This window comes from Podarcis liolepis (assembly GCF_965112155.1).
Source record: "Podarcis liolepis genome assembly, chromosome: 1".
Lineage (NCBI taxonomy): Eukaryota > Metazoa > Chordata > Lepidosauria > Squamata > Lacertidae > Podarcis > Podarcis liolepis.
This window is the reverse complement of record NC_139554.1, coordinates 101,201,391-101,214,553: the sequence shown is the minus strand read 5'-3', so window position 1 is coordinate 101,214,553 and position 13,163 is coordinate 101,201,391. Positions and strand designations below refer to the sequence as shown.

Genomic DNA, 13,163 nt, shown 5'->3' with positions numbered 1-13,163 from the left:
AGATGCCCTTGAGATGAAGATTCAGCGATCACTTCTCTCTAAAAGCAGTTTCTTATTGCCGAGTCAAAAAAGTGGCAAAACGGCTGCAGAATAGCATTTGCACAATGCAGACTTTAGCTACTGTTGCTGGAAAATGCAGTAAGGCACAACAGCTGGAACCGTGTAAATGAACAAACTATGATGTTGGTGGATTATTGGTCTGAGTGAGCAGAAAAGGCTGCAATTCTAACTCAGGATCATTTGGCTCAGGGGCAGTAGAGCTGGGACATAGGGGAAGAAGAAGAACAAGAAGAAGAAGAAGAGGAGGAGGAGGAGGAGGAGGAGTTTGGATTTGATATCCCGCTTTATCACTACCCAAAGGAGTCCCAAAGTGGCTAACATTCTCCTTTACCTTCCTTCCCCACAACAAACACTCTGTGAGGTGAGTGGGGCTGAGAGACTTCAGAGAAGTGTGACTAGCCCAAGGTCACCCAGCAGCTGCATGTGGAGGAGCGGAGATGTGAACCCGGTTCCCCAGATTACGAATCTACCGCTCTTAACCACTACACCACACTACTCTCTCTGCTTCCCTCCCACCCTTTTTGCTGTGCCAGCTGTAGGCTAGTGCAGCAGAAGATCTCAGAATGGACTCCCCACCTGGCCATGGAGCTGCTAAGGATCTAGCCTACTCCACACTGGAAAGGCCATTTCAGGGCCTTGCAGTAGTAGCTCTCAAACAGCCCACATCTTTTTCAGGTGCGGAGGAGCTTCCGCAGTGGTGGAGACCTTCCATGCTATCCCTGCCAGCAGCTTCAGTTGCAGCCAGGCAGAGGGGCACTGCCACTGAATCCTCACCTTCACCGGGAGTGGCCCCGTGGGTTTAGGATAGCTCCCTGTTTACACGCACTTGGTTGGAAGCCCTACTGAACTCCACAGGGCTAAGTTCTGAGTAAACTTGCACAGGATTGTGTGTTACATGAGTCCTTTTCTAAACCTTGCCCATAGTGTGAGAGTTATCAGTGTAGCTACTACAGCAATTATGAAGATCAACTGTCTTTTCAGAAAAGTACGGTTCCTAAATACAACCCAATCGCACACAGTTTGTGCTTACGGTTTGCCCTGTTTCACTTGCAGCAACAGCACCTGCTGCTGTTTGTGTGAGGTTTCCTTTTTTTTCATCAGGCTGAGGTAAATGTCAGTGGTTTTTTTGTGTGCTATGCACATACTTACGTATTTCTAGAACACAGTTCTTTGGCCTTGCGCTTTGTTGAACATAACTAATGAGGCTCCAGGATTGCAAGCGAAGTGAACCCTGCAAGCCCACAGACAGAAATACCCCAGAGAATTTCATGCTCATTAGACTTAGGAGCCTTCAAACTTTTCAACACAGAGCAGTAAAAACAGGCATCTTCAAAGATAATGAAAATTTGTGAATTATTTCTCATATTCCAGTTCATATTGTTACATTTAGGGCTCATGTTGTAATTCATGTTTCCCCATGCAGCTACTAGACAGAAGTCATGTCAGAAGAAAAAAAATCATCCAAGCTACATAAAATACATAATTATTTTTTTAAAAAAAAAACCACACACCCTATAATATACAAGAGGAGCAGGCACATCTGTATTTCAATGTCCTACTTAAGAACATACAAAGAAACTTCCTGGATCATATCAATGGCCCACCTAAATGCAGAATCCCATGGGAACCACTCTCCTTATTTGCAGTTCCCAGAAGATGGTATTCAGAGTCATACTGCCTCTAACACTGAAGGTAATAACCATCAGGGCTAGTAACAATTGGTCACTTTATTCTCCATGAATTTGTCTAATCCTCTTTCATGCCATTCAAATTGGGGGCCTTTACTATATCTTGTGGCAGCAAATTCCATAGTTCATCCTTTATGCATGAACATAAGAGTTCATTCCTGAGCTCCCTATGTATGGATGAAACCCCCATTTCTTAAAATAACATTTTGATATGAAATGTTAGCTGTAAGTTCCACCATAGAGCCTATACCTGTCCTCCACTTAAAGTGAACTAAAGAAATGTTTCTGCACAGACTGTACTTAGCAAGGGAGGAGGAACATCTGAGAAAATGCATCTATAAATTTCCTTCCCCTTGGCAAGCTAGCGTACAGTTTTAAATATGATTTAACTATAGGGTTTTTTGTTTATCCAAAGCAGACAAAATATGAGTGTTGACATTACACACCCTAAGGGCTCTTTTGAAGAGACACTCACTTGAGGCAGAGCATGTAGGTCAGCCTCTTATGCAGACAGCATCATGGTCTTCTAGGATTTGCATGACCCACCAGGCGCTTGATGATTCTTGCCAGACAGAGCTCTTACATGCTCTGGTGGAGTCAAAGACGTTTGCTCAGGAAACAGCAACCACCAACATATTATAGAATGGGATTCCCTTCTCTTGGTTCCCAGGAAAACATTTTATACTGCAAAGTGATTCTTGGCTAATGTGCATAATTTATATGATGGTTACGTTTGAATCCTTATCCTTTTCGCTTTCTGTTAATATGTCTGACGGATGATGATTCAGGACACCAGAACAACTTATTTATATTTTCAAAATGTTTCCATGTGTTGGGATGCATTGGGCAATGCAAAAATGCCCATGCCAGCATCTATATTCATCCAGACAAAAGTGATTTGCAAAGACTCATTTTGTCTTAAAAAAAAGAAAAAAGCATTCAAGTACGTAATTAATTTCAAAAGCGGGTTGTCGATGCTCCATACCCCAGAACTGGTCAGAAAAGCACATTGGTGTTAGCAAGGAATATTAAAAGCAGAGAAGAAGCTATGGGGCTGACTCTTAAATGTCTGATTTGAGTACTAGGGTGTAAAAAAAGAGGGCAGCAGAGAATGTTGCTCTGCTTCATTTGCTGTGAGAAAACAGGAGAGGTCCTTGGCTGGGCATAGCAGCTTCGTTGGAGAACAACACTTGATATACAGTGGTGCCTCGCAAGACGAAATTAATTCATTCCGCGAGTTTTTTCATCTAGCGAATTTTTCGTCTTGCGAAGCACGGTGTCGGAAAAGTTTTGGAAAAGCTTCAAAAATCACAAAAAAACTCAAAAAAGGCTAACACACCACGTTCTATGAGTTGCTCCTCGAAGTCAAGTCGCAACTGTATTAACGGTGTTAAGAAAAAGGAAACAAACTTGCAAGACGTTTTCATCTTGCAAAGCAAGCCCATAGGGAAATTCGTCTTGCGAAGCAGCTCAAAAACCGCAAAACCCTTTCGTCTAGCGAGTTTTTCGTCTTGTGAGGCATTCGTCTTGTGGGGCACCACTGTACATGCAGAGGGTTCATTTTCAGTCCCCAGAATCCCCAGTTTGGAGGATCTGATCTGGGATGGGTGAACTGACAATTTTGGTTTCTTGTTTCTTTCAATCTTAAATTCAGTTTTCCACATTTGTGAAGCATTTGCCAGCATTTTAACTCTTACATTCCATACACCTGTTTAGAATGCCACCTTCACTGCCCCTGTCATTCATCTGAGGAAGCAAGTTCTTGTCAGTGAAAACTCAAGCACAAGTACATTAGTCTTCAGAGAGACACAGGAATCATTGTTGTTGTTATTGTTGTCACTGGTGCTCCCACTGCTGCTGCTCTAAGAAAGGCAAAACAGCTGTTGTTTTAAGAGACCTTCTTTCATCTGTAATGAGGCCCACACAAATTGCCTGACCACGCTAGTTTGGTCTGGTGGGAGATAGAGCCCAGAAACATGGGGGGGGGGGTGCTGCAGGTTCTCCATCCTTCCTACACAACCAGGTTTTGTTGTGTTAATGAAACAGTCATCTTAGCATTTTGTGATGGTCCGGCTGGTTTATCAAGATGCTCTGCTTCAAAGCCAGAGCAGGATGCCAGGCTTCTGCAGAGCAAGTGAGCACACAGCTGGCAGAGGGCAGCGTTCAGGAATGTGTAGCTGTGGGGAAAGAGGGGGCAGTAATTCTTGTTGCAATTACAGTTATATAAGTTCACAAGAACACCCCTATTTTCACTTGTGAAATGCTGAAAGAGATGCCTTTTTGTCTAACCAGCAACACCAGCCTTGGAAAAACAAGGTTAGCCAGGTGATATAACAAGCAGCTGGGCTGGTTGAAGCTTAGCCAGATGGCAGCCCTTATGGTCTTTGTCCTTTTTTTGTTGTATGCGAAGAAGGCGCAAGGTCCGTATGCCTGCATGTTAGATCACTCTCAGGTTTAACTGAAGGTGCGGCCTTTAAAGTTATTAAAACTCTACTGTTTTCTTTGATAAATTACATGAATAACATTTGAGACAATGCATGGTTAAATATTTATGCCTAGTACTATAGAACTGGGGGGAGGGGGGGAAGAGAAGCACAAAGAACCCCTAGAAGAATAAATATATTTACCTAAATAAATTACTAAGACAAATACACTCCTATGTGTTCTGTCCCAATAAACAGTAGGTATTCACTAAATTGTGGAATATAAATGGCTCATTTCCTCTAAATGTACACTGAAAGATCTATAACATGTTACACGTTTCCTGTGCTTTGCATATATATTTCAATATTCATCATGAAAAGGCTTGTGTGTGTGTCAATATACATTACTTTGCATACATTAAGAAAACATTTTATTTTATTTTTTTTGGAAAAAAATATATTTTACTGTTTTCGGAATATTTTAGCCTGGCGAGTGTGGAGGACGGGGAAGCTTTATTTCACGATTAACCCTTTCTCTGCTCATCCCTCTCTCTTTCTTTCTCTCCCTCTTTTTATCAACATGACATTTTCACAAAATGAATTGCTTGCTTAGACACAGCTAACTAAATAAAAGCAGGCCAGAGCTGATAGTATGAAAAATGGATTTTCATTACTATCTCATTGATTCTTGTAAATAAGGGCCCGGGGCCTGCTCCGAAAAGGCTGCAAAGAGTAATAATTTAATCTGAGGTGACATAGACCAAAATGTATGTGGACAAAAATCATCCTTGAATATTAAACAACAGCCTCAAGACAGAGAAAAGTGTTAGGGGCACATTTAAATGTATGCAGATCGGTGGGTAACATATTTAAAAACAGAAATTAAAAATTCTTGTCATAAATCACATTTGCTGCCATGGATATGCCTTGTTATGCTGGCGTTTAAGAAAACCTGAAAGGTTAAGGCAGTTGGTGCATTAATTCGCACACGGATAATTAATACTTTTCTTGTGGCTATTTATAAGAAATGGAAAATATAGTCAGATCAGCTGTGGCACTGTAGTAATTTGCAGGGGAAGAAATGAAAGCATGAGTCAATAGTTTTAACTGGACAAATGTCAAATGCTTAATGATGCAGGATCCTAATTTGGAGGCCCTTTGAAAGTTCTATATATATAAAAAAATAGATAAAATAGTTCATTATTCTGTTAGATGTGTAATTTGCTTGGCCTCCTTACACCTTGCTGTTTAATAGGGAAGGGTGCCTTCCACCACCGCCATTTTAAATTCTGAGAAAATAGCATCAGAAAATATATTTTCCCTTACCATTCTAAAAAATGGGCATTCCATTCACTGTCTAAAGACAGTGTAAAGACAGTCTAAGGTGTGAAGGTGGAATAAATTATATAATGTTAAAACAAGGATTCCAAATCTTTGTGTGTTTTTTTCCCAAAAGAAGAATTGAAAAACTGCTAGATTTTCTGTTCTCAAAGTGAGAACAGCCATTGCTTCTTCATCAACCTAGCATGCTCTGGTGCAAGGTGAAATCTTTTGCACTTGGCACAAACTAGCTCCTTTCATCTGCAAAAAGCCTCCTCAATCACTATCTTGAGATGGTCATTTAAGAGTGCTGTCCCTGAAGCAACACAAAAACCTCAGCTAAGATGAAATGGGAGAAGGGCAATCCTGCATTCCCCTCACAATCTCACAACCATGGTTGAGATATTGGGATTGTTATATCTGCTATGATTCCATACACCTTACCCTTTTACTATAATCCACCCAACATAAGAGGCAGCTGACCCAAGCTCTTTCCAATGCACATAACCTACTCTTCCGGCTTTTCCTGAGTCATCATGCTGCTCTTCTGCAATCCATACCTTGCAAAGCCAAAATGCTGTGCCAAGCCAGATCTGAACTTAATGCTTTTACCACAGTCAAGGGATACTGTCCCTTTCCTGTGGTTTCTTTCTTTCTTTCTTTCTTTCTTTCTTTCTTTCTTTCTTTCTGATATGCAGTAAAATTGACTTGGTAACTGAAATGTTCCCTACCTCCCAGGCCATGGCACTGCAACTTTTCTACATGGCTTTTCTGGAAAAACCTGAGCACTTCTTGATGTCTTCTGTAGATTTGGGGACATTGACCAAAATTACAGAGGATTGTCTTCAGGTGCCTAACGTAACTTAGAACTTAACCAAGCTCTTCCTATACAGTGGGCACACTTAGGATTTTTTGGCAGTTCGTTTGGTCAGAAGAGGAGATTCAAAGCATTGCCCACACCAAACATGCAAAACGTACTTTCTGGTTCTATATTTATCTCAGTTGCTGCCTGGAGCTTATCTATGCTTGGGTTATATCTGAATTAATATACCACATGATTGTGATAGGCTGGAAAGCTAAAATAGGCCTATTTTGGACATTATGCAAATAAGCAAAAGTAAACTCCAGGCTCACCCATTCCCCTCTCCCAACTCATCTTGTGCCATGGCCATGAAAGATCAGTTACACACACTCCCTATTATAAACTAACAAGAGTTTATAATTACCGTATTTTTCGCCCTATAGGACGCACTTTTTCCCCTCCAAAAATGAAGGGGAAATCTGGGTGCGTCCTATGGGGCGAATGCAGGCTTTTGCTGAAGCTTGGAGAGCGAGAGGGGTCGGTGCGCACCGACCCCTCTCGCCCTCCAGGCTTCAGGAAGACATCCGGAGCCTAGGCAGCCCTGTGGGAGGTCCCGCAGGGCTGTCTAGGCTGCGGATAGCAGCCTGCTTCCCGGAGCATCGGGCGCCCTGAAAGCAGAGTGCCCGGCGCTTCGGGAACACATTCGCAGCCTAGGCAGCCCTGCGGGAGGTCCCGCAGAGATGTCTAGGCTGCGGATAGCAGCCTGCCGCCTGGCACGAGGGGCGCCCTGAAGCAGAGCGCCCCCCGTGCCAGGCAGACATCCGCAGCATGGGGAGCCTTGCAGGAGTTCCCTGCAGGGCTCCCCACGCTGCGGATAGCAGCCTGCCGCCCGGCGGGCAGGGCGCCCTGAAGCAGCGCACCCCTCGCGCCGGGCAGACATCGGCCAGCCCCACAAGCTTGGGGGACAGCAGGGAGGCGCAGCGCCGCCATCCCGCTGTTCCTCGACCTGGTTCGGTTTCCCCGACCTGCTTTTGGGGGGGAAATAAAGGAATTTTTTTCCCCTTTATTTCCCCCCAAAAAAACTAGGTGCGTCCTATGGGACGGAGCGTCCTATGGGACGAAAAATACGGTACATCCCATCCAAAGGAAACCTGGGTAAACTATGGTTTGTTGTAATGGCTTGTTTCAACAAACCATAGCTTAAACTAACCAGAGTTTCCTCGTTCATGCATGTAAAAACTGTTTCTCGAAAGCTACTTCATGTATTTCTGAAAACGTTGTTTTATAAATTTAGGAACAGGAACTTTGTTGTTGTTGTTTAGTCGTTTAGTCGTGTTCGACTCTTCGTGACCCCATGGACTAGAGCATGCCAGGCACTCCTGTCTTCCACTGCCTCCCGCAGTTTGGTCAGACTCATGTTTGTAACTTTGAGAACACTGTCCAACCATCTCGTCCCCCTTCATGGATCACTGCCTTGCCGTGGTGAAGGGGCTTGAATAACTCAGAGAAGCTATGAGCTATGCTGTGCAGGGCCACCCAAGATGGACAGGTCATAGTGGAGAGTTTTGACCAAATGTGATCCACCTGGAGCAGGAACCGGCAAGCCACTCCAGTATCCCTGCCAAGGAAACTCCATGGACAAAGACAACAGGGACCTAGCCTCCAATTAACATTTAATTTTTCATAGAATAGTTACTTTTTTTAAGAAAAGGGCTTTGGAATACAACATTTACTAATTCTTTCAAACATTCACAAAATTAACGAGCTTGGCAAGCTGCTCCTTTGCAAAGATTAACAAACTAGTTCACGGTACTGTTTCGACCAGCCCCATTGGCAACTTGAGCCATTCAGCAGCAGACTCAAAGAGCACGCCATACTTTCTAAGTTAGGCATGTGTACCATCGCCCTGATGTGTCATTAGGAGGTTGTGTCACACTCAGTCACTCTGTTTTGCACCACATATTTCATCCCAGAAGATTGTTGTGTGTTTTTAAAAGCATCATTCTTGGCAATATTAGAAGAACATGGTTCAAAAAGTAAATATTATGAGATAGTTTCAGTCCCAGGAGAGGCTTTTCAAGTGAAATGGGGTGAACAGTTTGTTACATACAGTAAGACCACATCAGCTGGTTGGACAGTCGGAGCCAGCCTAGATGTGATACTACAAGTGGGCAGTAGTAGGCATACATCAACTTATCTTTTGAATATTCACTCGTAATGTTCAGGGCAATGTCACATAGTTTTCAGCTATTGATAAATTCACATCCTCAGAAAAAAATCAGAACTTACAAAGCAGAGCATTCACATGGCACATCTTCTGCCACTCAGCGCGCAAGGCTGAGACTGCGTAAGCAAATTGCACTTAAGTTTCAGGCCTACTGTAATCTCTCTCAGCCTGGCCCCTGACCCTCAGCAGTATTAGTATGACAATACTGGGCTACTTTGCAGGGCTGATATAATCACACTTCCTTAGCCACAGTACTGCCCTGCCTGCAATATAGGCTAATGGCAGGTTTTGCCCGGACTAGCTCTCAAAGCAAAATGGCTGTGAGCTCCAGGGGAAGCAGCCTTATATAAGTTTTCCTCACCCCTCTGCAGCAAGGGCTCATGGGACAGCTTTCCCCCATGATTCCATAGCACAGAGAAGATACTGGGCAAAACTTGTCCAGTATTTTGCTGCAATCTATGTGCCACCGGGCAAAGGCGTCCTATGCTTATTGGGCATGGAATGAGGCTTACAGTGGTACCTCTGGTTATGAACTTAATTTGTTCCAGAGGCCCATTTAACCTGAAACCATTCTTAACCTGAGGTACCACTTTAGCTAATGGGGTCTCCTGCTGCTGCCGTGCCACTGGCGAGCAATTTCTGTTCTCATCCTGAGATAAAGTTCTTAACCCAAAGTACTACTTCTGGGTTAGCGGAGTCTGTAACCCCAAGTGTGTGTAACCCGACGTGTTTGTAACCCGAGGTACCACTGTATTTGTATTAGCATGTGTAGCCCCCCCCCATTTTTTTACATAATCAAGGAAAACAACATTTGGGGGAGGCAAGAAATGCAACCTACATTAAAAAGAGAGTGAATTCCTGCCTTTGTTTCTACCTTTTGCTTTTGGGTGGAGATGCTATTGCCCAAACACTGCTAGACTAAAATATTGGATTTCTCAATTATTTACTCTGGCTAATAATCACTTACAAGGGGGAAGGGGAAAGAACTTCCAAACGAATCAGGACATCTCTTTAAAATGAAACAGGCAGTCCTTCTCTATCACCCGAATCTAGAAAGAAAATGTTAGAGTGAAACATGCACTCAAAATGAACCAGGAATCTGTTCTGAAGCTCATTTGGGGTCTTACCATTGAATTTGAATTTCTGTGTAGCAGTTGCCAATCCCAGTTCTGACTTTATCCATTGGTTAAAAACACTGAAAGTAGACAGCCAGTTCAAATACCACAAAGCAGTTGTTTAAATGGTGTTTGTGCATTTTCTTCATAAGTTTCAGTCCAAAGGGGTTAGAGACTTGAAAATTAATGAAAGAGAAGAGAAGTTGGTTCCCCTTCTAGTTCTGAGCCCAGTGAAGATGTCCCTATACCTTCCTCTTGGCAGCCCTGCATATTACCATTGGTACCAGAGAGATTGATTATTGCTTGCCATGATAAATACATAAAGTGTCAAGGAGAGTTCAGAAACGCAGTTTGGGCATGTACCATTGTGTCAAAAAGTGTGAGAAGGAGACTATTTATGTGCTTTCCCCCTCCCTCCAAATAGCTCACTGTCAAGATTTCAACTTGTAGGCACCATTTTGGCAGATGGAGCAGGGAAGTGAATAATGAGTACAACTGAATACCTATTCACGTGTAAAGTTCTTCAATCCACTTCAGTTAGGAGTGCAGAATGTTAAAATTGTAAGTTTAACGTGTATAACATGCAATCTTAGTATGCACTGAAGTTAAAAATTCTGTAAAGATTTGCATTTGCAAAGCAGATAATTTTACATTAAGCTAGAGGTTCCACTCTAGGTGAAAGTGGAAGACTGGTGTTTTTCTGTTTCACAGGGTTAGGCTGCCTGATTCCTTATCATGGGAAACCCAAGCTACAGATCTTTTAACACAGGAGAAGAAACTTGAGAAGTCACTGATGGCTAGCAATAGCAGCAGCAGCAGATGAAGCTAAGTTCCACAATGATGAACAAGTTTACAATCTCTCTCTGGGATCAGAGAGAGCAAAGTTTACTGAACTGCAGAAAGGACTTAAAGGACTGAACTGCATTGCCTGCTACTTGGGTGCAAGTTGTTTCTTTGTAACATTTATCTTTCATAACTAGTATTTAAGACTGCTCCACACTAAAGCTTTGAAACTCATTATTGGGCTGGAAACCTCATTTATTTCTACACAAGGTCCAAATCACGGATTCCACTGAACAACTCTCACACAGAAGCCTGGTTCTATGTGCATCTGACCCCTAGCTGTATTAGAGCACATGGTCACATCCACATCATACATTTAAAGCTGTATTATACCACTTTATGGCGGGACGTGGGTTGCGCTGTGGGTTAAACCACAGAGCCTAGGACCTGCCGATCAGAAGGTCGGCAGTTCGAATCCCTGCGACAGGGTGAGGTCCCGTTGCTCGGTCCCTGCTCCTGCCAACCTAGCAGTTTGAAAGCACATCAAAGTGCAAGTAGATAAATAGGTACCGCTCCAGCGAGAAGGTAAACAGCGTTTCCGTGCGCTGCTCTGGTTCACCAGAAGCGGCGTGGTCATGCTGGCCACATGACCCGGAAGCTGTACGCTGGCTCCCTCAGCCAATAAAGCGAGATGAGCGCCGCAACCCCAGAGTCGGTCACGACTGGACCTAATGGACAGGGGTCCCTTTACCTTTACCTTTTATACCACTTTAACAGTCACACACACACACCCGGACCTTGGGAATAGTCGTTTGTTAATGGGGGCTGAGAACTCTGTGGCAGGTCTCCTAACAACTCTCAGCACCCTTTACAACCTACAGTTCCCACAATTCTTATGGGGGAACTATGGTAGTTAAGAGTGCTTCAAATATATGGTGTGGATGTAGCCATATGTGTTTGATGTGATAAATACCAATCCAACACTGGTGGACTCACAATGGGGTGGGAAGTGGCTGTTAGAGGATATGATACAGTTCTATTGATTTCGCTACACAGTTTTGTCTCTTTAAGCTCCCTGGATAGGAGATTTGTTTGAAAAGCATAAACACAAGCCATTCTGAGCTCCAACAGAAAACTGAAAGCTTGGACTTGATGAAGAGCCACATAGCCAAGGTTTAAAATAATAAGGATTTCCCTGTATATTTGTTTTTGAGAGAAGTTATTTCACAGTAATCCAAGTTACAGCATGATGTTTGAATAATGCTCAGAATTAGTCATTTCTTGGGTTGAGGAAGGTCTTTTCCAAGTAGCAACTTCTATTTCCATAGAAAAAAAATGTATGCCCCCAACTATAATCTAACACATACTTTACAGGCTCGGGATTGTGCTGCTAACTACATACATTGCTAACGGTTTTGCTGCTAACAGTATATGCAGTGAAAGGAAAATGTTTCCACATGCCATCTTTTAATTTGAATAAGTGTTGCAGTTAAAAATAGTGATGTCAAGCCAAAAGTGCATTCTAACTTCTTCTTCCATATGTTCCCCCTGCCCCCCTAAAGCAACAGCAATCAATAATTATAGCCTATACTTGGTGGTGGCTGCGAGTAAACCTTTTAGTATACAAGGTGTGTGTGTGTGTGCTTTATATATATATATAAAACCACTGCCATTTGTACCAGAAGTTATTGGCGTAAAGTGGCATTAGTTGAGAAGGCATCACACAATGTTGAGTTTCATCCAGAGGTGTCCTTCTATGTGACAAAATTGCCTTCTGCACGCAGAGAAGCTGTTTCTTGCCCCAGGACACTGCACAAGAAGAGTGAAATTAAGTCCTAATTGCGCAAAAGGTTATGCAATTCATTGTGGGAGCTACTGGAAAAGCACGAGCATTGCGAAGGTGATATTAGAATTGTCTGCCGTAGCCATGGTTCCTGATTCAAGAACTATAAACATGTATAGGTCTGTGCTGTCAGAAAATGAATATCTGGACAACGAGTTTGTAAATATATCTATATATAAAAATGAATTCTCTTTCTCATTCACGATAATTGTGCAAATTATATAAAATCTCTCTCAAACATATATCTTTGGACTATTTATTCCTTTACATCATTGTGAAGGCACACTTTAATGAGAAAATCTATTGATTACTTTGAAATAAAGGCTTTTGCAGGTTTTAAAAGAGTTGTAAGCCTTGATTATAAGTCTCCAGTACTGGACTGTACAAAATGCAGGGTGCAAGTCTTCTCATGATTTCTCAGAATTAGATTCCAGAATTAGATGTCCAAAGAAGATTTCTAACAAGTATTCATTGAATTTCATCCTTAACAATCTTTCATGTTAAACACCCTCATGAATCTTCTTTTTAATACCCTACAGCACAGCCTTGTATAGGATAATGCAGCCCTTGAAAACAGTTCAGAGGTAGTAACAGCGGAAGATGCGGAAGAACAATAACAGGTACTTTCCCCCATTTACAAATACTAATGTGATCACCGCTTCCTGTATGGCCCATTGTGATCTTTGAGCACCAACTGGCAGAGCCTTTTCTTGCTATGCTGTTCATTTACTCACTCACACCTGACAGTAGCAGCTTGGATAGTTTTCTTGATTGTTAATCCATAATTTTAGAAATTCCCTACATATCAAAACTCCTCAAAGGAAAAATATTGTCCAGAGGCATTATAAGTTCTTCCCAACTGGGCTACTGTTTGATGACTAAAGTTCAGCTTCTGTTGCATC

General features: G+C 42.6%; 1 long non-coding RNA gene across 1 annotated transcript in view; it reads left to right on the top strand.

Annotated features, from left to right (window-relative positions):
• LOC310703338 overlaps positions 1-12,827 on the top strand; it is an 80,674-nt gene extending 67,847 nt beyond the window's left edge. The window contains exon 3 of the long non-coding RNA XR_014524087.1: positions 12,801-12,827. This is a non-coding gene — a long non-coding RNA (uncharacterized lncRNA). The remainder of the gene's footprint in view (positions 1-12,800) is intronic.
• Positions 12,828-13,163: the final 336 nt, after the last annotated feature.